At 42.0% G+C, this 27,776-nt stretch overlaps 1 long non-coding RNA gene across 2 annotated transcripts in view; it reads left to right on the top strand.

Annotated features, from left to right (window-relative positions):
* Positions 1-26,742, top strand: part of LOC309636578 — a 48,534-nt gene extending 21,792 nt beyond the window's left edge. Inside the window, exons 2-3 of one of the 2 annotated variants that reach the window (XR_014250082.1) lie at positions 15,472-15,537; positions 19,702-26,742. This is a non-coding gene — a long non-coding RNA (uncharacterized lncRNA). The other variant, XR_014250083.1, reaches the window with a different exon arrangement.
* The last annotated feature ends 1,034 nt before the right edge of the window (positions 26,743-27,776 follow it).

The raw sequence follows: 27,776 nt of genomic DNA, 5'->3' as shown, positions 1-27,776 counted from the left end.
CACGCCAAGGCCACCGCCTCCCTGGGCTGCCCCAGCCAGTGACTGAACAGAGCAGAGGCTATGACTGGGCTATTCCTGCCCACTGCGGGACTCCTCCGATGGTGATCTTTGCTCTAAGTCTCCCCATCTGCCTGCTCAGGACTTTCTCGAGCTGTGCTGTGTCCTCAGGCTCTTCCAACCAATCGTCTTCCTTCCTTCCCTTTCTCTCTTCACAGGTGTCAGACCTGGATCATGTCTGAGGTTTCCCCTACCTACTCCTGCCCTCTCTCTCTCTCTCTTTCTTTCCTCTTCATCCTTCAGAAGCATTTTCCTCAAGAAATCTCTTGCATTTCTAATTCTGTCTTGGTGACTGAATCTCAGAGGACCTGAACTGGCACAGTGGGATGTTTTCCTTGGGAATGGGGCCTGGGGAGTGGAAAAATTGGAGCTGTTTCCATGGTGGGGTAACATGATGTATAAAAGGAACAGTGCAGACAGGAGGTGAGGGGCTGAGTGGGGATGGAGAATTTAGCAGAAGCAGGAAGCTGGAGCCTGGAAGCGACTAGAAGAAGAATAACCTTCTGGGACTATCTAGAGATTTGGAGAGAGATGCTGGGTTTCCCATTTCATTTTTACCTTAGAGGATAAGGTAGCCCCAGCAGTTGGAAGACTTTCCAGGATAACTGGGCGTCTTGCTGTGAGTGAGCAGGTGCAAAGCCAGAAGCTCACAATGCACTTTGTAAAGGGAGACCTGCAGCCCAAAGGGAGTGGAGGGTGGTCCGAGAGTTTGTCACTGTTCCTGCAGCACCTACCTCAGGGCTCTGCAAAGAAGAAGCTGGTGAGACTTGCTGAATGAACGAAACCTGCTGCTCTAAGGGAGCACACATGTCCTAATCCGGATGAATTACATCAGCTACCCAATGAACTTGTGAATGATGTCACCAAATCCCAGTTAGTGACCATTAAGAAATTTAGAAGAAGGAAGGGGCTATGAACTGGGAATTGAACACTGTCAGTGGGGTATTCCACATGAAACCAGGATGACCTGCTTTGTTAACTCAAAGTATATTTTTTTCCCAAAGGGAGTTCATTTCAAAGGAGTTTATTTCACACTCACACTTCTACACACTTTCTATTAAATAATGTGGAGCTGAAATATTTACAATCACCTCTTGCCAACTCCCAGGCTCTCTCTCCCTTCTGGCACCCAGTGACGAGATGCTGCCTGCAGACACAGATGTGGATACTGAACTTGGCCCTTCCCTATCCCCCCAGGTTCCTGGGCAAGGCATCCAGTGGTCCCTGGGAATCTCCTAGCCCCAACCACTCTGTTCTTTCCTGCCACAGTATTACTTTACTTTTATTACTCTTACTTTTTTTTTTTTTGGAATTTTATTTTTTATACAGCAGGTTCTTATTAGTTATCTATTTTATACATGTTAGTGTATATACATCAATCCCAATCTCCCAGTTCATCCCACCCCCACCCTCACCCCCGCTTTCCCCCCTTGGCATCCATATGTTTGTTCTCTACATCTGTGTCTCTATTTCTGCCTTGCACACCGGTTCATCTGTACCATTTTTCTAGGTTCCACATACATGTGTTAATATATGATATTTGTTTTTCTCTTTCTGACTTACTTCACTCTGTATGACAGTCTCTAGGTCCAGCCACGACTCTACAAATGACCCAATTTCGTTCCTTTTTATGATGGAGTAATATTCCATTGTATATGTGTACCACATCTTCTTTATCCATTCCTCTGTTGATGGGCATTTAGGTTGCTTCCATGACCTGACTATTGTAAATAGTGCTGCAATGAACATTGGTGTGCATGTAATCACTTTTACATTTTAATGAAATTGCTTGATTCTGCAATATGGTCTGTATCTCTCTCCTGAAGGCCACCTCTGCCTCACTTACCTCCAATGTCCAAGAACCCTGAGACTCACTTAGTCTAAAGGGGGGAGGTGATGTGTGCTGATATTATTGGTTACGCTAAGTGCTTTCCATGTACTTAATCAAGCTATGTTTACATAACTAAGAGGGTCCACTATAGTGACTTTTCCTGAGCAAAGAAACTCTGCTCCATGCTCTGGTATACATTTTAAATGTCTCTGAGACACACTATTACCCAAAAGTGTCAGGTGGATTCTACCAACTAATGATCAGTTATTTAATGAGCTGTTCAACAAGATTCTAGCATGGATTATAAAGGTGTTTCAATAGCAGTCGTATGATGAATAATTGAAGAACTACCAGTGTTAAACTGAGGGAATCTGGCCCTGCATGACCATAGGCTACGTATGAATCTCTATGTAATGAAAGGGGAGTTGCTGTAAAAATTTACTATTCCATGGTCTTAGTTCTGAATTGTCTTTCTGTACCTGTACTTCTTACTGCTTCTCCTCTACTCCTGACCCTCTGAGGGAACAAATTTGCTGTTTGATATCTTTCTTCTGTCCCCTGTTCTACCTTCTGACTTGGTGTTCCATTTCCCCTCAGATACAACTATTACTCTTCCCAGCAAAGACTATGGTCCTCACCTCTGTAGGACTGTATTTGGCCGTTTCAGGTAAATACCCCTCATAGGTAAACTGTGGGACCTTTCAACCAGGTTCTATCTCGTGGAGGTAGAACACCTAGCAGGTTTGGTGCTGGAACTAAATACTGGGAAGGCATGAGCTGACATAGTCCTGCCTTCAAATACCTGGGAGTAGCATTTTTCTTATTCTCTATGGCCCTGAGGGATAGAACAAGGAGTAGTGGGACATTAAAGGGATAGAGGATAGCTTAAAACAGAAACAAAAGGGTATTTGACAGCAGTCCGATCAGCCACAGCTGCATTTCCTTGCCTCTGCAAGGTACTCGAGCAAAGAAAGAGTGGCTAGCCATCACATGGAAACGTTGGCAAAGGGAGTCATGCATCCATGGATCATTTACTAGGAGTCTATATGTTCCTTCAGTTCATAGGGTCTCAGATTCTAAACTTTCATGATTCTCTGAGTGTAAAAGAAAAAAGTCAGACATTTGACCCTAAGGAACAATTTCCTTAATCAGGAGTTAGAACCATTGGAAGGTCACTTGCATATGGCTGCTGCCAAGAAGAAAATCAAACATTGAAATGAGAAGCAATAGAGTTTAAATCTAGGTTGGGAGGGAGGAACCATATCCTCAGAAGGGACCTGGTTAACTGTCTGTGTTTTTCTGTGCCAAATGAAGCAGCTTAGACCAACAGACTGTCAGCAGTTTTCGCCTTCCCACACTGCTACTCTATAATAATTAGTTTTACTACTTTTTTCACAAGCTATTACTTTAATTATTTTAATTAGATTGTTCATGCACTCAAGTTGTTTACAAGCACTTTTCTTTTTATAGCATATTGATAAACAGTAGAGGGAAACTACCACCTTGGAGAAAGCCGGGAAGTTTTAGGTAGGCCATGGCCCATCGAGGTGGCTCATTCTACTCTGAACCGGAGACCACCCGGCATCCTGGGACCTCCTTAGAGAGGACTGAATCCCTTCCCCTGGGCAGTGCCTAAGTCACAACCATATCTTCTGTGGTCATTGCTCCTTCAGTCAAAGAAAGATAGCAAAGAACCCACTTTCCATATGCTCCTCTGAGAACAACCACCACAGAGTGAATACTAAAGGTTATGGAGAGTTAGTTGTCCACCTATATTAAAATTTCGCATACTTGGCATTTCTTAACTTTCTGGTTTGTTTCCTGGTTCCACCTCTTACCAGTTGTGTGGCCTTGAAAAAGTAACTTCTCAAAGTCTCAGTTTGCCTATCTGTCAAATGGGTAGAATTCTTTTGAGGATTCAGTGAGTCAGCCTTGGGTGGGCGCTAAGACTGTGCCAGCAGAGAGTGGCCATCAGTCATTAGCTGCTCCTCCTCCCTCTTCTACTCTACCCTCTCAGCCTTTTTGATGGGACAAAATTGAGGTTCTTTGGTTCCAGGTTTCAGGGCTCTCTCTTACTTCATTATTGTTCTTAAGCCTAGTCTTTACATAAGTATGAAAGGGAGAAAGTGAAGTAAGTTGAGAAAGCAATCTCTAAGGAACTATCACTATTCGAATAGTCCTATTGGGACATCTGAAAGACCTCGAGTTCCTTTTCTCTGTGGCTGTTATGCACACGTGCTATTTTGAATGTGTCCCTCTTCCCCACTTCCTGGGGCCCAACCAGCCTGTGGGACTTCCTACTGCAGGTGCAGCTCCTCAGACCCTGCCCAGGCTCAGAGGATTGGCCCCAAGGCAGGAGACAGGGACGGGGATGTGAGGTTTTGTTAACCCAAGGCCCTGCATGTCTGTCTAAAACCATATTTTGAGGTTTACTTTGAATAAAGCCCAGGACTCCAAAAAGCCCTGCTACTGTGCTCCTAGAGTGCTTCTTTGCTCAGGTATAAACTTACAATGGAAAAGAAACCGGAGTCACCAACGCAGCTCTTTCTTCACAGTAATCCAGCAAAGCTGGGAAATGGGCTTCGTATAGCAGATCCTAAGAACCCCATCCTTTCTAGGCGATGGGGCTGCTAAATCACCACCAGTGGAGTGTGATTTAAAAATTTTTTTTCACTAAAACTTTAATAGATTAATAGAAAAAGAAAATTTTTCTCCAGGACTTTTCCTATGACCAGGATCTAAAATTGAGAAAACAGATTTGGTCTATGTTGAATTGAGATGTTTGCCCTTGACCTCATGTATTGTATTGGTCCAATTAAATATGATAACCGTATATTATTTTTACCATGATTTAAACACCAAACGAATAACTGGCCATGTAGGTTTTCAAAAGAAGTCTTTGGGCACCATCCAGTGACTATTTTGGCTACAATATAAACAAAACCCAAACAACCCGCTTAAGTTTTCAGAAGAAGTCTCTGGCACCCTCTTGTGGCGCATCACACAACTGGGAAAACAACAGCTTTGGGATAATGCCTCTTGTCCCAGGAATTGTGCAGATATTTGCTCTCCTGTCATAACTGTCAGTGATTCCCTGAAGAAACACAGTGTAGCCACACTTTTTAATTTGTGTCAATTTGAGCTGCAATACGAGATATACCAACAAAGTCCCGCTTTAACTTCAAAAATGGAAATAATGGGAATCACGCCAACATTTTGACATTTGTTAAGAAGCACAAAATTTTAAAGCTGGCCTGCCAAAGTAAATGTAAACTATCTTCATGCCATTGTCATGCGCTGGCACCACTCTGACCAGTAAATAGAAGTGCCCACCGTTCTGGTAACCTTATTGAGTGCTTTCTAATTGTTTTTGCCAAAGGCCAATGACTGGTAAGTGCCAGGCCTGGGACGTGAGACACAGGCATGTGCCGGCCCCCACTCACTCCTACTTCCTACTACCCCTAACTCTACTAAGACTCTGGGCATGATTTCAGTGACTACTGTCATCCTGTTTTAATCTTCACTGTTTTTATAGCCCTTTAGCAATGTCACCTAAGTACTTGTTAAACTAAACACATGTTAGTGTTAGCCCAAAAAGTACCTGAGGAATTCCCCTTTTGAAATGGACTTTAGATTGATAAAATTTGAAGTGCTGTATAAGCTATATTGATAAAGTGTCGTTTTAACCTCAGAAATGGAAATAAAGGAACTTGCTCCACATTTTCTGCATTTATTAAGAACCACAAAATTTTAAAGCTGGCCCGCCAAGGAACTGGCATAATATCTGTGTTGTTAATATAGGACAGACTCTACAGGACTTCCCAACTTCAGCCCTGTTGACATTTGGGGCCTGATCATTCTTTGTGGTTGAGGGCTTTCCTGTGCATTAAGATATTTAACAGCATCCCTGGTCTCTACCCAATAGATACCAGTTGCAACAGTCAAAATGTCTCCATTTTGGGAGGAGAGCAGCAGAAAGGCTCAAATCTTCCTGAGCTGAGAACCACTGAGATAGAGTACACTCTGAAAACGCTGATACAAAATGGAGAAAATAAAAGCACCATTAGAGCTGGTATAACTTTAATTTTCCCAAATGGTCCTGAGGCAGGGGAAGAAGAATGGAAACAATGAAAAAAATGCCACTGGCCCAGCTTCAAGATCGGCCCCCAGAAAAATGCCACAAATCTATCATGTTTATACCATCTGTAGACTGAGAATGCACCAACCCCCTTACATTGCATGCTGTGGAAATATCAATCTTGAGTATGTAAGACTTTCATGATTGCATTGTGTGACTGCCTCATAAAATGTCACTGTTATGTTTCCAGAAATTCTGAAGAAGACACTCTCATGATTTCCTGACCTTCAGATTCTCTTTGGGCTCTACCTTTCAACTTAATCTAATATGTCGTCTGTTTTTCTCTGCACATTTCTTCTTGAGCTATTCTCAGGTAATGATCGTAATTCTTCTCTGTTTTGGTATTAGCTCAAAGATTTAGCTCTCCTCCTTCCACATATAGAATCTTCTAAGAGCTTCCAAGGATAACCTCATCTGTTCCACCATTCTCTATGAATGTCTCAATATCCTAACTTTAATATTTCAACATTTCACCCCTTTCTGCTACCACTTTTAGCCTCTACCTTTTTTTCCATCATCGATATTTTATTCAACCATTCATCACTCATTTGATGATTATATTTCAGGCACAGTGTTAAATGCCAGGGATACAAAATTATTAAGCTGCCCCTTAAGGAGCCCACCTGCCATCTAGTACTAAAGAGGAAACAGAAAAATGACAATGCATTGTATGTAGCAAGTGATAGGATACAGGTGTCAGTGAAGGGCTCCAGAAACCTAGAAAAAGAAATAATTCTGCCTTAAGGTAGTCCAAGAAGATTTCTTGGAGAAGGTAGCAATTAATCTGGGTATAGAGGGATGAATAGGAGTTTGCTAGGCAAAGAGCCCCCCAGGCAGAATGAATAACATACACAGAGACCGGATCTGTGAATGAGTCTGAATAGTTTCTATTTTTGCTTTCTAGATACTCCTCCCCAAAGATGGGAGGCTTTTCCCTTCCCCTACGTGTGGATGCACTCCATGTCAGAAGGACTGCCACCACATCACTGAAGTCAGTTTCTCTAGCCACACTACTATTCTTGCTCCCGGCTCTGCCACTTTCCCCCCACTGCTTTCTCACCCCACTTCTCTCTCCCTTTCTGTTCACATCCCATTGCCAGAACATGTCATTTCCATCTCTGTCTTGTCCACCCCTCATCTCTTGTCCTATGACCATTATTGATATTCAGACACAACTTACCTCTGTCCTAGAATTGGGCAAAAGCCTCCTGACTGGCCCTTGGCTTGTAGTCTCTCCCTTTTCCAATCTACCTAATCCTAAACTACAACTTAGGGAAGCAGTTTAGATTTTGGATCACTTGCTCACGTCCCAGCTTCAGGGCAGGCGGGGAAAACAAGTGTCTAGTATTTGCAGACATTAATGGCAGATGAGCTCTGCAGCGAGGAACAAGTGGAGATGGCAGTGACATAGCAACCAACAGTCTGGCAACCATAGCTTAAAAATCAGGCCCTGGGACTTCCCTGGTGGTCCAGTGGTAAAGAAATCCACCTTCCAACACAGGGGACACAGGTTCGATCCCTGGTCGGGGAACCAAGATCCCACATGCCGTGGGGCAACTAAGCCTGCGCGCCTCAAAGAGAGCCTGCGTGCCTCAAACTACAGAGTCCAGGTGCCCTGGAGCCCACGTGCCACAACTAGAGAGAGAAAAACAAACCCCGCATGCCACAACTAGAGAGAAAAATAAACCCCACATGCCACAACTAGAGAGAAGCCCACACGCCTCAACTAGAGAGAAACCTGAGCAGACCGTGCCGTAACAAAAAGATCCCACATGCCTCAACAAAGATCCCGTGTGCTGCAACTAAGACCTGACGCAGGCAAAAAAAATAAGGAAAATAAATAAATTACATAAATAAATATTAAAAAAAAAATCAGGCCCCTGGCCTTGAAGACATGGTTCATTTCCTCCCTACTTCCCACTCTCAGTCTTTGCCGTGGTCCACCAGGCCCCACATGTTTGGCCCTCACTCCTTGTGCTTCCTTGGATGTGACAAGCACTCTCCCACCTCAGGCTTTCTGTGCTTACTTAGTGCTCCCTCCCTTATTTCTTCTAAATCACTTCTCAAATGGGCAACTGGTGGCTGGAAAGCTCGGGTGCAGGGAACACGGGAGCCTTGCTGGGGGGAGGGCAAGAGGGCCTGATGGGGTGGCAGGCAGGATGGGAGGGTTATTGGTTATTGGGGCTAACAGACTGTAGAATGTTCCAGAAATTTGGATAAGTCTCAAAGAAAGGAAGCACGCCTATAGTGAATCGGGTGGGTGGGCTGGGAGCTCCCCCTTTGGACGGTCCCTTCATTGAGGGTGGGCTTCGGGAGTGCGGCTAGGCCTTGGGGTCACTCCTCAGCTGCCAGGAGAGGAGAGTCCACATGCTGCTTTGTGGCTCCCAGCATAGCGTCTGGGCCCCCCTCCAGAAACTCGGAATCACTGTGTCTCCAGAGGAAGCAAACTGGAGGCCATATCACCCACTGACAACGTGATCACTGAAAGAAACAAAACGCCAATCGAATCGGCCTCCTCTGATGATTAGAAATTAGATTTCACACGTGATTCCAAATTTCTAGATGGGAAACGAGTGGCTCTACCCTCCAGAGCCCTGGGGCCTCTCAGCAGCGGCCAGCTGAAGCCCGGGTGAGGCCGCCTGTCAGGCCGATGCCTTTGCCACAGTCTCCACTTCTCCCCAGCCCACCACCCAGTTGGCTGCCTTCAGCAGGTGCATTCTTGCCTGGCCCTTGGCTCCTGAATGGATAGATGGACAGAGGAGGGCAGAAAGGGACAGAAATGAGGCCAGAGATATTTTATTTATTTTATTTATTTTTTAAAAAAAAGGCTGCAATCTTTTTAAAGTAAGTTATTTATTTATTTACTTATTTATTTATTTTTGACTGTGTTGGGTCTCCGTTGCTGCGCAGGGGCTTTCTCTAGCTGCGGTGAGCAGGGGCTACTCTACATTGTGGTGCGCAGGCTTCTCATTGCAGTGGCTTCTCGCTGTGGAGCACAGGCTCTAGGCTCGCGGGCTTCGGTAGTTATGGCACATGGGCTCAGTAGTTGTGGCACACAGGCTCAATAGTTGTGGCTCGCGGGCTCTAGAGCGCAGGCTCAGTAGTTGTGGCGCATGGGCTTAGTTGCCCTGCGGTATGTGGGATGTTCCCAGACCAGGGCTCGAACCCGTGTCCCCTGCATTGGCAGGAGGACTCTTAACCACTGCGCCACCAGGAAAGTCCCAAGGCCAGAGATATTTTAGAATTTAGAATAAGAAAAGGTGTCATTTCAAACAGTGGGACAGGAGGGATATCTCAAGAATGGTTGAGGTGGACCAGCCCCTCAGAGAGCTGACAGCAGCAGGAGCTGGCCCGCGGGAGGGGCCCGGCGTGTGCACAGGGCAGCAGGGGTTCCTCTTTGGCTCAGCCACCTCAGTGCACGGCCCCCATCCCACAATGTCACCTTTCCTGAGAGGTCTCCCCAACTACCCTCTATAGAATAGCAGTCCCCCATCATTTTCCAGAGTTCTTACCCTACCTACTTATTTATGTGTTTCTTTATTTTCTATCTCCCCTCCCTGACAGCAGGGACTTTATCCATTTTGTCCTTGGCAGTATTGCCAGGGCCTAAAAGAAGATCTGGCACACAGTCTTGAATGAATAAACACAAGCTGAATACCTGATAGAAGAGTCAAGTTCCCTTTCCTCTCTCCCTAGCACGCTCTATATGTCCCAGCTATGGGATATGAGTGAGATTTTCCCACCTCTAGGTGCTGAGGAAAGGGAGGATTTGACTGGCTTGGAAGCCCCCTCCTCTTGGCAGCAGTCATTGGCTCAGAAGTGGGCACCTCCACAAGTCATTGGCTCAGAAGTGGGCACCTCCACAAAGCAAACAGGGCAGACAGTGGTTGGGTCAGGTCTGGGAAGGTGGCCCAAGTTGGTCTGATCCAGCCAAAGCCCCTTCGGCTTTGTGCTTAAGGAATGGGAAGCTCTCCGTTCTCTGCGTGGGCATGACTTGCCTTGATAAGAGTGGAATGGCTGCGGGTACTTTGTTAACAGGAGAACCCCCTGCCTGAGGACCAGGTCTGAAGCTGAGCCGAGAGCATGATAGACAAGCAGAGCCAGAGCCCCTACCACAATGTAAACCTCTCCTTCCAATCCTGTCAGATCTTTACAATTTCTGGACTCTTTGTTTTGTGAACTAATGAATTCCATTATTGTTTAACTCAGCTCGAGGTCAATTTTTCTTTTTTGTGTAATCTAAAGCATCTTAACTAATACACTGTCCTTAAAACACTAACATGCCATGATGATGTTTTGAGAAGGACATTGATAAATTAGAATATTTATTACCAAATGAATGAATTCACCCATCAAGTATTATGGAGTACAACTACTTTAGAGAGTGACTTAATGATAAAGGATATAAAACCTATCTCATTTGAGGGAAAATGGTAAGAAATGGGGAGTGGTTAGCCTCAAGATGAGAAGACTTAGAAGGACCATGATGGATGTCTTCATAACATGTGTAGTCGAATGTATTTGAAGGGGGTGACACATTGAGACGTGGATTTAGCTCAGACCTGCTGGAATACAAGATATCTTAATTCTCTTTCAGATGCCAATCCCTTCTTCTAAGACACCAAGAGAAAATATAGTCACTGAGAACAAAGCAAGGAAAAACAAAATCTTGCAGTTAGCTTGGACTTCAACTCTAGACCACCGGTGTTTTCTCTCAAAAGAGAAGAGCTCTTACCTAAAGTAGCCTGGCCTGGAGAGGCTAAGATCAAGACAGGACAGAAGGCCTCCTCTGGTTCCTTCCACTCTAAAGCCCAAACCCTTGTTGTGAGTCTTATTACTCCAACAGGAAGAGAGGATACTCATGCCCGTCCAAGCCAGATGGGGAGCCCAATGCAGGAATAAAAAAGGCTTATCTTGATCTGTGTCTTATCCTCCCCCTTTCCCTTTTTGAGCCTTCAGATGGATCACAGCCTTGATCAATAGTACAACTGCAACCTCATGAGGGACCTTAAGCCAGGGGTACCCAGCTAAGCCATGCAGGGATTCCTGCCCTGCACAAACTGTGAGAAGATAAATTTTTGCTGCTTTTAAGCTGCTAAATTTCTGATGTTTCAGAAGATAATTTGTTACACAGCAATAGATAACCAGCACAAATGGGTACATAAAATTCCCTTATATAAATTCAGGTTATTTCCAACTTTTCCCACTTGCAATATGGCATTGAATATCTTTGTATATATAGTCTTATGAATTCCTGAAAGTAACTGTGTAGGATAAATCATTAGACATGGAATTGTTTACTCCTATTTTGAAGTACAATACTGTCAAATTATCCCCCCAAAATGTTGTACACCAATTCATACTCCCAATAAAATGCGTCTGAGTGTGTCCTTTGCCCCATAACCTTGCCAATACCAAGTCTAATAGATCTTTACCATTTACCAATTTGAAAGGGAAAACAATATCATGTATTGATTGCTTCCCCCATGCTGACCCCCTGCCCAGAGCTTTACATACCTTTTTCCATTTCATCCCTACAGTAACTCAATGATATAGGTGCTATTATTACTCCATTTATTACCCCAATGATGAAAACAAGACCTGATCAAGATTCCATAATAAAGTAGTAGACCAGGTAGTCTCAGGAAGTCTGACTTCAGTATCTGAGCTTTTAATGACTGGTGAGATTGAGCCTACATCATGTGGCCAATAGGCCCTTAATATTTTTCTCTGTATATTTCATTTTCATATTCTTTCCTTCAGAGATGAATATCTTCTGTTTGCCACTCTTCCCCTTCTCCATTCTGCTCTCACCCTAGAAATTTGACCTCCATGGGTTTCATCAACATGGCCCTGGTGCCCTTTGGCTCCCTGCTGGGTTCAGCCAGTGGAGAGGCTGGCAGGAGATTGGAGGTGGGAAGGGAATAAAGTCAAAGTGTTTACTCCCTTGGCCCTCTACTGGGAGGTTGCCTCTGACAGGTTGTGTCTTCAAAACAGAGTTCATTGCTCTTCTAACCTGATCCTCTCTCAGTCTGGGTTCCTGTAACATTTCCCTCTGACTTTTCACACAGAAAGGGTTATCTGATAACTGCACTGGTTGTTCCTAACTTTACAAGTAGTCCCTTACAAATGAACACTCCTCACTTTATCCTGTTTTGTGCATGCTATCATTTTCAGTTCTTTGTTATGTTGTCTTTTCTCACTGAATTGGAGGTACTTTCTCTATATTGAGATCATAACACTTTGCTTATCACTTGGTGTGGAAGATCTATCCCAGCTTGTTGCTTCTAAGTTTTCCTTAATATAGTTTTTCTGTAAGTTTTATATCCTTACCCAAAGCTCCACTCTAGAAAATGTGGCCTTGACCTTGACAAATCCATTGCAACTTGCTTCCCCAAGTTGGGGCAAAGTAAAATGTCTACAACCTGATCCACCTGTGGCCCAAATATCATCTTCCCCTCCTTAAAAAGTTACTTCCTTTCGCAAGTATTTGGAAAGGTTTTATCTTGTGCTCCGCCTGAATTGTCTATCAGGAGCTGTTTGTTCTTCAAGGTCACGTGCTTCCCTCTGCTCCCAGCTCTGCTGGGGACCTCAGGAAATCTCACAGCTGCTCCCTGCCTGGAATTCCTAGTCATAGTCCCTCCCCTCAGTGGGTCCCTCCACTTGCACCGGTGGAGGTGTGAGTGTGAGGCGGGCCACACTTTATTATACACTCCCTTTATTTTCTAAAATACCATCACACAAGCCAGTACAGATGATCAGACTGTGTGTGCTTTGTGGGCAAGAGAGGAGAAGGGGGGGGGGGTGGATTTCCATTAAGGTGAAGGGAGTTATAATACAAGGTGGTGGAGAAAGGGGATTAAAACTGGGGGCTAAAGGTGATTTTTCCAAGAGTCCACTTAGGAAGTTAAGTTATTCATAAAGAGTGCCTCATGGGCATGCTTGGTCTCTAACATCACTCCCTATCTTTGCATCTTTCTTCTAATCTTCTTCTAACCTCTTTTCCATGTATTCCTCTCCTCGTTTCTCAAAGAAACCCTGCTACCTGTCCACAGGGTCAGTCTTGCCCCAGAATTCTTTCCCTACCTCCACCGGCAAATCTTGTTCAGCACATCGAAGGGAGAGCGTGGCCCTAGCAGCATACACCACGGGAGTGATCTGTTGCCTTTGCAAGTTCCCCAGAGCTGTAGGGGGCGGGGTTCAATACTCCAACCCCACCCAGGAGTCTGGGTGGGCAGCCAAGCCCAGCCTCCTTTGAGGTGGTCCAACCTGGAATATGCGGCACACCCATCTTCATTTTCCCATGATTGAATGTGTTCATTTCTTTCCTTAGTCTCGCGTTACCAGATTGTGTCCCCTCGGGCTTCACGAATAGGAAATGGGCTCTAAATGGCTACTCCCTTAGGCAGACACTCCACAGCTGCTTTGATAGCACCTCTTGTGAAAAGATGGGATTTCGTTTTTTAACCAAGCCCACCCTGGCCCTTAGCTTGGGGAAAAGGAGAGAGGAAGGCTTAGGGAGAAGAGGGGGAAGGCGAGTGGATAGGGAGAGGAACGTTCTACTCTGTCCCTTTAAAGGATAGAAAGACCAACAGTCAGAGTCTAATAGTTTTTGCTCCAACAGTAGAACAGGACACTTCGGGCAGTAAGCTCCCTCTCCTCGGGAGGGTGAGCTTAGACAGAGGTCATTATAGAAGGATGACATAGAAAAGATTCCTGTCTTTTTAGGAGAAAACACGAAGTCTTTCTCTTCCCGTGGCCTTTACATCAGCTCTATACTATTTAAGATATAAGTGTGAAGTCCAAGTTGGACTTAGCTGACTATCAAGGAGGAAAAAATTGCTAAGGGAAAGGGGGTCAGGGACCTGCGGGTGGGGGAGACATACTAACAGGTTGTGTCACACTATTGAAGGGAGAAGCTGTTGGGGTGTGTGTGTGTGTGTGTGTGTGTGTGTGTGTTGCTCAAAGCTAGACCCTGGTAGGCTGGGCTGAGCAAAAAGATTCGTGGAGAGGTGGAGAGAGGGAAGAGATGTCTTGCTGTCAAGATGAGGGCCAAAGAGTAAAGTCCTCAGATAACCTGGGGAAGCCATGCACTTGTGTGCTTTGTGGATACTCTGGAGAGGAAGATCATCTCCATGGCCTGGGCACGCAGGGCCGGAGCACAGAGAGAAATCACAGGGGTGTGTACAGTATGAGGCTACAAAAATTACCTCAGCTAGGGAGTAGGCAGGGGGACTAGATGGAGGCAGTTAATTTTTAAAATCAGCTTTATTGAAGTATAATTTATGTACAATAAAAGTCACCCTGGGGGAAGAGGGAATGGGGAGTTATTGCTTAATGGGGACAGTGTCTTTTCGGAGTAAAGAAAAACTTTTTGTGATGGTTGTGCAACACTGTGAAGATAAATAATGTCACTGAACTGTACATTTAATGGTTAAAATGGTAAGTTTTATGCTGTATATTTTACCGCAGTAAAAAAAAAGTCACCAATTTTAAGTATACAATTTGATGAGTTTTGACAAAGGTATACGGTCATTTAACCACCATCTTAATCAAAAAATAGAAAATATTCATCACCCCCAAAAGTTTCCTTGTGCCCCTTAGGAGTAAATCCCCCTCCCACATGGCAAACACCGTCTACTCTTTGTCACTCTAAGTTTGCCTTTTCTAAAATTTCCTGTAAATGTAATCATAAAGTATGTAGTTCTTTTATGTCTTGCTTCTTTCATTTAACATAATGCTTCTGAAATCCATCCATATTGCTGTGTGAATCACGAGTTTGTTTCTTTTTATCGCCAAGTGGTATTTCATTGTATGCATGTTCCACACTTTGTTTATCCATTTCCCAGTGGACGAATATTTGGATTGTTTGTTGAGTTGTTTTAAATGCCAGCATGGATTAAATGCTAAGCTCCTGAGGAAAGAGGTTTCACAATCACACAAGGATGAGATGCAAATGCTGACTACATGTCATTATGAATCAAGGTCCATAGACAAATCCTTTGCATTTCTTATGACAACTTAACATCTTGAACCATGGCCTGCAGATGATTGTCAAATCTCAGATTTTCCAGTTCCCTAGTTCCCAGATTTTATTCTATGAGCCATGCTCCACGTGGGTAGCTCTGCGGCTGGGGGGGTCTATGTTGACAGGCTCTAAGAACACTGTGTAGCAGCAAAGACATTCTCCTGTTGGGACTTTCTACATTACTTCCCTAGTAATTGCGTGGAGATCCAAGGAGAAGTGTGCCAATAAAAGTTTTACACCATATTATATGTGACATAATAAATTTTGTTTTATATAATGTGATATAGAATTATATCACTTACCTACATACCTCATGCTCTTATTCTTACATAAGAAAAAATTTCATTATATGTTCACAAAGTTATCATCATTTGTTCAAAATTACTTTTTTTTTTTTCTATTCCTTCCCACTCACAGACTCCATAAATGACTCCCTCCCCTGGCTTTGGTGTCTCAAGAAATGTCTTCAGACTCTACCTGCAGGTACCTGGCCTTTAGGGGTCCTTGGCTGGGATCTGGTTTTAGAGTTTTGCTGTGACACCTCACCCTAGTTCCCACCTCCAGCTTGTCCTATGAACTAGACATTTTAGACTGAACTTTTTTTTGCAGAGTGGCCTGGGATGAGAGGAAGTCCAGTAAGCTCCTTGCCTGTTCTGGCCTTCGGCCCCAGGCGCCAAATGGCAAACCTGGCTCCCTGACCCTGTCCACCTCATAGATTTTCTTCAGCTCTCTGTTGAGAAGCTTGTGGCATTTAATGGAAGACTCCTCAGGCTTGAACTCCATCTTCCAGTGGCCCCAGAAAGGCCTTAAGCACCCAGTGATGAAATGTCCAAGATCCCACAGCCTCCTGCTATGGTCCTATGCTGGCCAAAGGGAGAACCCATCCACCCTGGCCTGGGCTGCTCCTCCTGTGAAAAGTCACCAGCAACATCTTTAGTTTTCTTTCTCCTACAGATATGCTCAAATCAGGACTCACAAAATTCGAGGCTGGAAGGAAGGATAGTGCAGGGTTGGTGACCATGACGGAAATCTGTTGTTTTCCTCAGCCTAGTATCGCTCTTGCTCCCGTCTTTTGGTAGTGACACTTCCATTCTTTAGGGAACTGTTCCCTCCTTATTTCTCTGTATGGTTCTGGTATAAGGACCAGTCCTAATGCCCTATCCCACACCCAAGCCCCACATGCAGAGCAGTGACCCAGCCTGGCCATTCAGAGCTGTTCCCTGTGATTCTTTCTCTTCCCTCACTCATAATGGAGATGTTAGATGTGATCCCAGAATTCCTAGCAACCGTGTCCCCCACAGTATGGAGAACATTGAGAAAATGAATCTTATAAGCAGGGAAATGTCTTGATTTTTCTTTGGGCACTCTCCCTTCACGATGAATGCAGTCTTGGTTCAATTATCTGTTAAGATCCCTACTCTCGGGCTTCCCTGGTGGCGCAGTGGTTGAGAATCTGCCTGCCCATGCAGGGGACACGGGTTCGAGCCCTGGTCTGGGAAGATCCCACATGCCACGGAGCAACTAGGCCCGTGAGCCACAATTGCTGAGCCTGCGCGTCTGGAGCCTGTGCTCCGCAGCAAGAGAGGCCGTGATAGTGAAAGGCCCGCGCACCGCGATGAAGAGTGGCCCCCGCTTGCCACAACTAGAGAAAGCTCTCGCACAGAAACGAAGACCCAACACAGCCATAAATAAATAAATAAATAAAATTAAAAAAAAAAAAAAAAAAGTTTGAGATATTTACATTCTTTAAAAAAAAAACAAAAAAATCCCTACTCTCACCTGCCCAAGGCATGGGTATATGATCCAATAGAGGTCAGTCAGACTCTCTCACAGGAAAATTTGAATCTTGAGCTGTGTGACACAAGAATTTAAATGTTGGAGCTGGGTCATCCTAACAGAAACACCCTGGAGAGACTGTCCATTAGTTCCTAGATCTAAATCCCTATATTTGCCCTGCTTTCTGACCTCCCAAAGACCCAATTATTCAACTTTTTTCTTTATTTCTCTGAGCTTTTACATAATTTTGTAATAAATTTCCGTTTTACTTACATTAACCAAAGTAGATTTCTGCCATTTGCAACCCCAAAACCTTTAAACTAATAAATCTTGTGTTGCCTGTTGCCTCCATCTATTAATGTCTCCCCCAGTCATCACCATTGTGGGCTCCATGCCATCTACTATTATCCCATCACCAATCTGTGATAAACAGTGTTGGAAAATAGACTATGTCTCACAAGAGATTTAGGGGGAATGCTGTGACTCAGAGAAGTACTTGCTAAAGCTCATTTTTGGGAAGCAATTCTCCATGGATCTTTCATGTTTCTGTACATCTTGCAAGCACAAGGACTGATTATTGTTGTTATGGATTATCTTTTTAAGGATGTTTGTATAACAAACAATTTTGGAAGATAGAGACAGTGCATGTTTGCTTTTGTCCATTATAAGTGGTCTGAGTGCTGTAAACTCAGGGTTTCTCTCTTGTAACACAATCTGCCACATGTATAGGTGTCACCTGGCCTTCTTTGAATTGCCCATAGGAGCTGGGGCTTGCAAAACTGGTACAAGTGCTAAGATCTGGTTACTGCTAGTGCTGTGAGTAGCAAAATGCTTTGTCTATGATCCAGTCTTGTGTGTTCTCCCAGCATCCATGAAATTGTGGCAGGCTGGCTTAGATTATAAGGATGGTAAAATCTCAGACTCTTCACAGTTCTTGACAGTCTTGGTGACCAAAGGGGATGTAGAGAGAGATGTGAATGAGGAAGGATGAGAACCTCATAGGTCACCTGATTTTGAGGAAGTCCCTGGGAATTAGGAGTGAACATGTTGACCAAATTTTATGATCAATCAGGCATTAAATAGTTCTCCAATGTTTTTGTTTTTGTTTTTGTTTTTGTTTTGCCAATTATAAGGAGGAATTGAAGTGTTGCAGGCTGAGTACTAGGAAGTAAGTTGAAGGTCAACTGTGTGAAACAGTGCCTGGGATGTTGCTAACTCTCCTCTGTGCAGGAGATTTTCTCATCAATCTGGTGGTCAGTTTCAGGTCTGCCCCCACTGTGATAATTAGTACTAATATTCACCCTGGATGGCAACAGCTGGACTGTTTTATGGCTCAGTCACTCCTACAGTCTCTCATGCCAACCTTAGACCCATTCAGATAAGAGCAAAATGTCCCAGGGTGTTTTGCAGTTGGTCCTGGCTGCTATAATGGAGCTGTGGCTCTTTGGGGGGAAACTCCCTTGGGAATCCACAGATGAGGCATTAACTAACATTTGAGTTCTTCCTGCCTGGGATTGGGTTTCTAATGCTGATGCAGGTGACCTATTGGAGAATGAGAAACTGACACAAAGAATTCTACATATATTCTTACCGTCAATTCTCAGCCCTGGAAAATTTACATTGGAATGGTGAAGATGAAGCCAAAGGGATATTTTTTTTAAATGGGGCAGCAAATACCTCAGGTTGAAGTAGTCTCTTTAAAAAAAAAAAAAAAAAATTGCCACTGTATGAGCCAAGCCCAAGTCAGCAGAAGAAAGCAAATCCAGTGACACCAGCCAGAAAAGAATGTGACCATGGCTGCTGAGCCAAAGAGCTCCCAAAGCCAAAGTAGGCAGTATCAACCATGAGGGTCTTTACCCACTTTAAATTGTTGAACCAGCCCAAAGCATTGCAAGTTCATTTGATGGAGCCATGAACAGTCCCCACCCTGTTTGAAACTAAAAATAAAGGCCTTACTGGCCTAGAAGGCTCCTTCCCTCTGTACCCCTCCTCCTCTCTTCCCTCTCTACCCTCACCTCGGCTGCTGATAGTACAGATTTTTTGTGTGTGTGGTATTAAATTATTTTTTAATATCTGTATTGGAGTATAATTGCTTTACACCAAAGAAGACATACAGAATACAGATATTTGATGGACCTTCCATGCTCCCTACCATCCACAGACAACTAGCTCTGGAATGACCTCCTCAAAAATTGACTCAAAAAATTTCTAATTCTACTTCCTTCACATTCTCCTGGTCCATGCACTTTAGTAAGGCACTTTGGTCACCGAATGCTGCTATCCTCAGAAAGGGGTCACTTCCTCTTGGCTGCTTTCTGGGTAATGATCAGGACAAAAGGGGTGGGAGTTGATATAGACTCACTTTGAAAAACTGAGATTTTCTCCTGACCACTACTGGGCATGATATGTCTTTCTCTCCCCTAATAGCAATCCCAGGCCAGCCTGGTTGGTACACCCTCCAGATGGCAGCTCAGCCAAAATGGAGCCCAGGAGATTCAAACTTAATTCTGATTCAGCCACCTGGATTCTGTAGTTGGATGGACTTTGTCCTAGATCATAAGGATAATTGCCACTTGGCTGATCACACTATCACCAAATCCCCCTGCAGTGGTCCACACAGGCCAATGCGAGGGCCATATGGGTTTGTAACTTTTATTAAAATGTCCAAGTCTTGCACCTTTTTTTTCTGAATGGAAGGTCTGGGTGTGATTAGGGGATAACTGCAAAAAAGGTGAAATTATCAGTACTGCAATTGGACACACTAATTTTGAAGCAATGGAGGGCTGACAACAGCAGCACTTGGGATTGGGAGCACTTTAGACCCCAAGAGACACAGAGCAGAGATGGATTTGAATGATCTTTGTTTTTCAGAATCACCCCTGGAGACTTCTTCATGAAGGAAAACCTCCTGGTAAGTTTCTCCCAAACCACTACATGTGAGTTAGATTTTACTGACTGCTGGATCTGTCATCCTCTGCCAGATGCCTCTGACCATGATTTGACCACCATTTCCTCTAACCTTACTGAGAAGTCAATCAGAAACAACAGAGGATATCCCCAGCTCCTGTATCTTTCGCAAAAAAATCTGTTAACGTCTCCAGATATTTTCCCTACCCCCGGTTTCTTAACTAAGCCATTTCCTCTGATAGGCAAATGCCACCCAGCTGACAGTGTGGACAAATGGGGCAGCTTGTACTGACTGCCCTCAGGCAAAAATAAACAAATGAAACTACATCAAACTAAAAAGCTTTTGCACAAAGGAAACTGTCAACAAAATGAAAAGGCAGCCTACTGAAGATATTTACAAATGATATATCCAATAAGAGGTTAATTTCCAACATAAACCAAAAACTCAGTCAACTCAACATCAAAAACAAACAGCCTGATTAAAATATGAGCCGAGGACCTGAATAGACATTTTTCTGAAGAATATATACAGACAGACAACAGACACATGAAAAGATGTCAACATCACTAATCACCAGGGAAATGCAAATTAAAACCACAGTGAGATGCCACCACTCACCTGTCAGAACGACTACCTGCAAAAAGACAACAAATAACAAATGTTGGTGAGGATGTGGAGAAAAGGGAACCCTCATGCACTGTCAGTGAGATTGTAAATTCCATAGCAGCCACTGTGGAAAGCAGTATAGAAGCTCCTCAAAAAATTAGAAATACAATTACCATATGATTGAACAATTTCACTTCTGGGTATTTACCCAAAGAAAACAAAGACACTAATTTGAGAAGATATACACACTCTAATGTTCATAGCAACATTATTTACAATAGCCAAGACATAGAAGCAGCCAAAGACTCCACTGATAGATGAATGGATAAAGATGATGTGGTATATGTACAGTGGAATATTACTCAGCCACACAAAAGAGAAAGCTTGCCATTTGTAACAACATGGATGGCTCTAGAGGGTATTATGCTAAGTAAAATAAGTCACACAGAGAAAGACAAATACCATATAATCTCACTTACATGCGGAATCTAAAAAAACAAACTAACTAACAAAATGAAAAGAGACTCATAGGTACAGAGAACAAACGGGTGGTTGCCAGAGGGGAGGGCCATGGTGGAGGGGTGAAATAGGTGAAGGCAATTAAGAGGTACAAACCTCCAGTTATAAAATAAGCCATGAGGATGTAATTTACAGCATAAGAAATATGATCAATACTATTGTAATAGTTTTGTGTGGGGACAGATGGTTACAGGTGTTCATTTCATAATATATGAAAATGTCAAATCAATATGTAGTACGCCTGAAACTAATATAATATTGTATGTCAACTATATTTCAATTTTACAAAGCAACATATGTTTAATGTAGAGAATAAAAAAACACTTCATTGAAAACAAAAATATTTCTAAGATCCTACTACATTTGTGCATTAGGAATGCAATACCAAACAAAAACGGACATGGTCTCTGTTCTCATGGAGTTTAGAATTGAATGGAAAGTACACAGAAGAAAAGTCATTCATTTATTCATCCAACAAATATGTGTTGAGCATCTGTTTTTATAGACAAGTGAAATTTGCTTATAATGCCAGTATTTACAATTCACTGTTATATTTTGTTAAGTAAGTAGGCAGACAGCAGGCAGAAAAGTAGAAAGATAGATAGATAGATAGATAGATAGATAGATAGATAATAGATAGATAGATAGATAGATAGATAGATAGATAGAAGATGATAGATGATAGATACATAGAGCGAGCACATATTCAGATTACGTGGACAGCCACATTCTGGGTCCCAGCTAGCCCTAAAAGAGCTGTGTCAGGTCTGAGCCCTGAATCTCTTGTTTTCCTCTGGGTCCATCTAAAATGGTTGTCTCAGGATAGCCTCATCCGCCAAAGGGTAGACAGCAGAAGCAAAAAGAACTACAATCCTGCAGCCTGTGGCATGAAAACCACATTCACAGAAAGACAGACAAAATGAAATGGCAGAGGACTATGTAGCAGATGAAGGAACAAGATAAAACACCAGAAAAACAACTAAATGAAGTGGAGATAGGCAACCTTCCAGAAAAAGAATTCAGAATAATGATAGTGAAGATGATCCAGGACCTTGGAAAAAGAATGGAGGCAAAGATCAAGAAGATGCAAGAAATGTTTAACAAAGACCTAGAAGAATAAAAGAACAAACAACTAGAAGAATGAAAGAACGAACAAACAGAGATGAACAATACAATAACTGAAATGAAAAATACCCTAGAAGGAATCAACAGCAGAATAACTGAGGCAGAAGAACGGATAAGTGACCTGGAAAACAGAATGGTGGAAATCACTGCTGAGGAACAGAATAAAGAAAAAAAGAATGAAAAGAAATGAAGACAGCCTAATAGACCACTGCGACAACATTAAACGCACGAACATTCACGTTATAGGGGTCCCAGAAGGAGAAGAGAGAGAAAAAGGACCCAAGAAAATACTTGAAGCGATTATAGTGGAAAACTTACTTAACATGGGAAAGAAAATAGCCACCCAAGTCCAGGAAATGCAGTGAGTCCCATACAGGATAAACCCAAGGAGAAACATACCGAGACACATAGTAATCAAATTGAAAAAAATTAAAGACAAAGAAAAGTTATTAAAAGTAACAAGGGAAAAATGACAAATAACATACAAGGGAACTCCCATAAGGTTAACAGCTGATTTCTCAGCAGAAACATTACAAGCCAGAAGGGAGTGGCACAATATATTAAAAGTGAAGAAAGGAAAGAACCTACAACCAAGATTCCTCAACCTAGCAAGGATCTCATTCAGATTCAACGGAGAAATCAAAAGCATTACAGACAAGCAAAAGCTAAGAGAATTCAGCACCACCAAACCAGCTCTACAACATATGCTACAGGAACTTCTCTAAGTGGGAAACACAAGAGAAGAAAAGGACCTACAAAAACAAACCCAAAACAATTAAGAAAATGGTAATAGGAACATACATATTGATAATTACCTTAAATGTGAATGGATTAAATGCTCCAACCAAAAGACACAGGATCACTGAATGGATACAAAAACAAGACCCATAAATATGCTGTCTACAAGAGACCCACTTTAGACCTAGGGACACATACAGACTGAAAGTGAGGAGATGGAAAAAGATATTCCATGCAAATGGAAATCAAAAGAAAGCTGGAGTAGCAACACTCTTATCAAATAAAATAGACTTTAAAACAAAGAATGTTACAAGAGACAAAAAACACACTCCATAATGATCAAGGCATCAATCCAAGAAGAAGATATAACAATTATAAATATATATGCACCCAACATAGGAGCACCTCAATACATTAGACAAATACTAACAGCTATAAAAGAGGAAATCAACAGTAACACAATGATAGTGGGGGATATTAACACCTCACTTACACCAATGGAGAGATCACCCAGACAGAAAATTAATAAGGAAACACAAGCTTTAAATGACACAATAGACCAGATAGATGTAATTGATATTTATAGGACATTCCATCCGAAAACAGCAGATTACACATTCTTCTCAAGTGCACACTAACATTCTCCAGGAAAATTCACATCTTGGGTCACAAATCAAGCCTCAGTAAATTTAAGAACATTGAAATCATATCAAGCATCTTTTCCGACCACAATGCTATGAGATTAGAAATCAATTACAGGGGAAAAAAAACGTTAAACACACAAATACATTGAGGCTAAACAATACATTACTAAATAACCAAGAGATCACTGAAGAAATCATAGAGGAAATCAAAAAATACCTAGAGACAAATGACAATGAAAACACAATGATCCAAAACCTATGGGATGCAGCAAAAGCAGTTCTAAGAGGGAAGTTTATAGCAATACAACCCTGCCTCAAGAAACAAGAAAAATCTCAAATAAACAATCTAACCTTACACCTAAAGGAAATAGAGAAAGAAGAACAAACAAAACACAAAGTTAGTAGAAGGAAAGAAACCATAAATATCAGAGTAGAAATAAATGAAATAGAAACAAAGAAAACAATAGCAAAGATCAATAAAACTAAAAAGCTAGTTCTTTGAGAAGATAAACAAGATTGATAAACTTTGAGCCAGACTCATCAAGAAAAAGAGGGACAGGACTCAAATCAATAAAATTAGAAATGAAAAAGGAGAAGTTACAATAGACACCACAGAAATACAAAGCATCCTAAGAGACTACTACAAGCAACTCTATGCCAATAATATGGACAACCTGGAAGAAATGGACAAATTCTCAGAAAGGTATAACCTTCCAAGGCTGAACCAGGAAGAAATAGAAAATATTAACAGACCCATCACAAGTAATGGAATTGAAACTGTGATTAAAAATCTTCCAACAAACAAAAGTCCAGGACCAGATGGCTTCACAGGTGAATTCTATCAAACACTTAGAGGAGAGCTAACATGCATCCTTCTCAAACTCTTCCAAAATATAGCAGAGGGAGGAGCACTCCCAAACTCATTCTACAAGGCTACCATCACCCTGATACCAACCCCAGACAAAGATAGTACAAAAAAAGAAAATTACAGACTGGTGAACATAGATGCAGAAATCCTCAACAAAATACTAGCAAACAGAATTCAACAACACATTAAGAGGATCATACACCATGATCAAGTGGGATTTCCCAGGGATGAAACAATTCTTCAATAAATGCAAATCAACGTGATACACCATATTAACAAATTGAAGAAGAAAAACCATATGATCATCTCAACAGACGCAGAAAAAGCTTCTGAGAAAATTCAACACCCATTTATGATACAAACTCTCCAGAAAGTGGGCATATAGGGAACCTACCTTAACATAATAAAGGCCATATATGACAAACCCACAGCAAACATCATTCTCAATGGTGAAAAACTGAAAGCATTTCCTCTAAGATCAGGAACAAGACAAGGATGTCCACTTTCACCACTTTTATTCAACATAGTTTTGGAAGTCCTAGCCACAGCAATCAGAGAAGAAAAAGAAATAAAAGGAATACAAATTGGAAAAGAAGAAGTAAAACTGTCACTGTTTGCAGATGACATGATACTATACATAGAGAATCCTAAAGATGTCACCAGAAAACTACTAGAGCTAATCAACGAATTTGGTAAAGTTGCAGGACACAAAATTAACACACAGAAATCTCTTGCATTCCTATACACTAACAATGAAAGATCAGAAAGAGAAATTAAGGAAACAATCCCATTCACTATTGCAACAAAAAGAATAAAATACCTAAGAATCAACCTACCTAAGGAAGTAAAAGACCTGTACTCAGAAAAGTATAAGACACTGATGAAAGAAATTAAAGATGACACAAACAGATGAAGAGATATACCATGTTCTTGGATTGGAAGGATCAACATTGTGAAAATGACTACACTGCACAAAGCAATCTACAGGTTCAATGCAATCCCTATCAAATTACCAATGGCATTTTTTACAGAACTAGAACAAAAAATCTTAAAATTTGTATGGAGACACAAAAGACCCCAAACAGCCAAAGCAATATTGAGGGGAAAAAAACAGAGCTGGAGGAATCAGACTCCCTGACTTCAGACTATACTACAAAACTACAGTAATCAAGACAATATGGTACTGGCACAACAACAGAAATATAGATCAATGGAACAGGATAGAAAGCTCAGAGATAAACCCATGCACCTATGGTTAACTAATCTTTGACAAAGGAGGCAAGGATATACAATGGAGAAAAGACAGTCTCTTCAATGAGTGGTTCTGGGAAAACTGGAGAGCTACATGTAAAAGAATGAAATTAGAACACTCCCTAACACCATACACAAAAATAAACTCAAAATGGATTAAAGACCTAAATGTAGGACTGGACACTATAAAACTCTTAGAGGAAAATATAGGAAGAACACACTTTGACATAAACCAAAGCAAGATCTTTTCTGACCCACCTCCTTCAGTAATGGAAATAAAATCAAAAATAAACAAATGGGACCTAATGAAACTTCAAAGTTTTTGCACAGCAAAGGAAACCATAAACAAGATGAAAAGACAACCCTCAGAATGGGAGAAAATATTTGCAAACGAATCAATGGACAAAAGATTAATCTCCAAAATATATAAACAGCTCATGCAGCTCAATAAAAAAAAAAACAAACAACCCAATCAAAAAGTGGCCAAAGACCTAAATAGACATTTCTCCAAAGAAGACATACAGATGGCCAAGAGGCACATGAAAAGCTGCTCAACATCACTAATTATTAGAGAAATGTAAATCAAAAGTACAATGAGGTATCACCTCACACCCGTTAGAATGGGCATCATCAGAAAATCCACAAACAACAAATGCTGGAAAGGGTATGGAGAAAAGGGAACCCTCTTGCCCTGTTGGTGGGAATGTAAATTGATACAGCCACTGTGGAGAACAGTAAGGAGGTTCCTTAAAAAACTAAAAACAGAATTACCACATAACCCAGCAATCCCACTCCTGGGCATATACCCTGAGAAAACCATAATTCAAAAAGACACATGAACCCCGAAGTTCATTGCAGCACTATTTACAATAGCCAGGTCATGTAATCTACCCAAATGCCCACTGACAGACAAATGGATAAAGAAGATGTGGTACATATATACAGTGGAATATTACTCAGCCATAAAAAGGAATGAAGTTGGGTCATTTGTAGAGATGTAGATGGACCTTGAGACTGTCATACAGAGTGAAGTAAGTCAGAAAGAGAAAAACAAATATCGTGTATTAATGCATATATGTGGAATCTAGAAAAATGATACAGATGAACGAGTGTGCAAGGCAGAAATAGAGACACAGATGTAGAGAACAAACGTATGGACACCAAGGGGGGGAAGTGGAGGTGGGGGGTGGGATGAATTGGGAGATTGGGATTGACATATATAGAGTAATATGTATAAAATAGATAACTAATTTTTTAAAAAAGAAAAATAAGTAAATAAAATAAATTGGGTGTCTCAACCCACAGTGAGAAATACATTTACTCAACCCAATACATGCGAGCACACAAGCACACACTCACACACGCTTATATAGATGAATTTGAAACAGAAGTCTCACAAAAGTTACCCTTAGTATAAATGATCCATACTGATACATTCTTACTCTACTCTATCATTCTATTAAAAAACACTGATTGTGATCCCTTAATGGTTCAACACCTATAGTTTGAAAAACATTGATCTAAACTTTGTCCAGCTTTTCTTTTTTTTTTCAACATCTTTATTGGAGTATAATTGCTTTACTATGGTGTGTTAGTTTCTGCTTTATAACAAAGTGAATCAGCTATACATATACATATATCCCCATATCTCCTCCCACCCTCCCTATCCCACGCCTCTAGGTGGTCACAAAGCACCGAGCTGATCTCCCTGTTTGGCCAGCTTTTCTATTTAAACCTGAAAGTCACAGAGGATCTGGTTATGCCCATTTCCTTGGACAACAGAAATAAAGGTTAATCCTCTTCAGCTGGCTACATTTAGAGGCCCATGGGCCCTGTTCCCAGAATCAGGAAGTCATGCTCAGTGGTCTAAAGTGATGGACTCTCCAGCAAAGCCCCAGCGTCATCCTTGCATAAGTGATTTCAAGGCACTAATACCCTCTCTTAGAGTGGGAGCCTACTTTCATTGATTACAAGTGATTTTCTGGCACAGTTGTTGCTAAAGAGAAAAAATAACATCAGATCTCTTCTGACCTCAACAACAACAATAATAGTCAGGCACTACTTTAAAAAATTATGTAGTATTTGAAATAAAAATAGCAGTTACCTTTGGGGCATGGTGACTGGAAGGGAAGAGGAAGAAGACTTCTGTTACTTGACTTCTGGTTACTTGGGTGTGTTCAGTGTGTGAAAGTTCAGTACACACCACTTAATCCCCAAAACATCTCTATGATCTTAAACGCCCATCAAGAACTGAATTTTAAATACACTGTGGAATAGTCACACAATG

This window comes from Balaenoptera physalus (assembly GCF_965194825.1).
Source record: "Balaenoptera physalus genome assembly, chromosome: 1".
In the NCBI taxonomy this organism is placed as follows: domain Eukaryota; kingdom Metazoa; phylum Chordata; class Mammalia; order Artiodactyla; family Balaenopteridae; genus Balaenoptera; species Balaenoptera physalus.
This window is presented reverse-complemented; position numbering and strand designations above follow the sequence as displayed.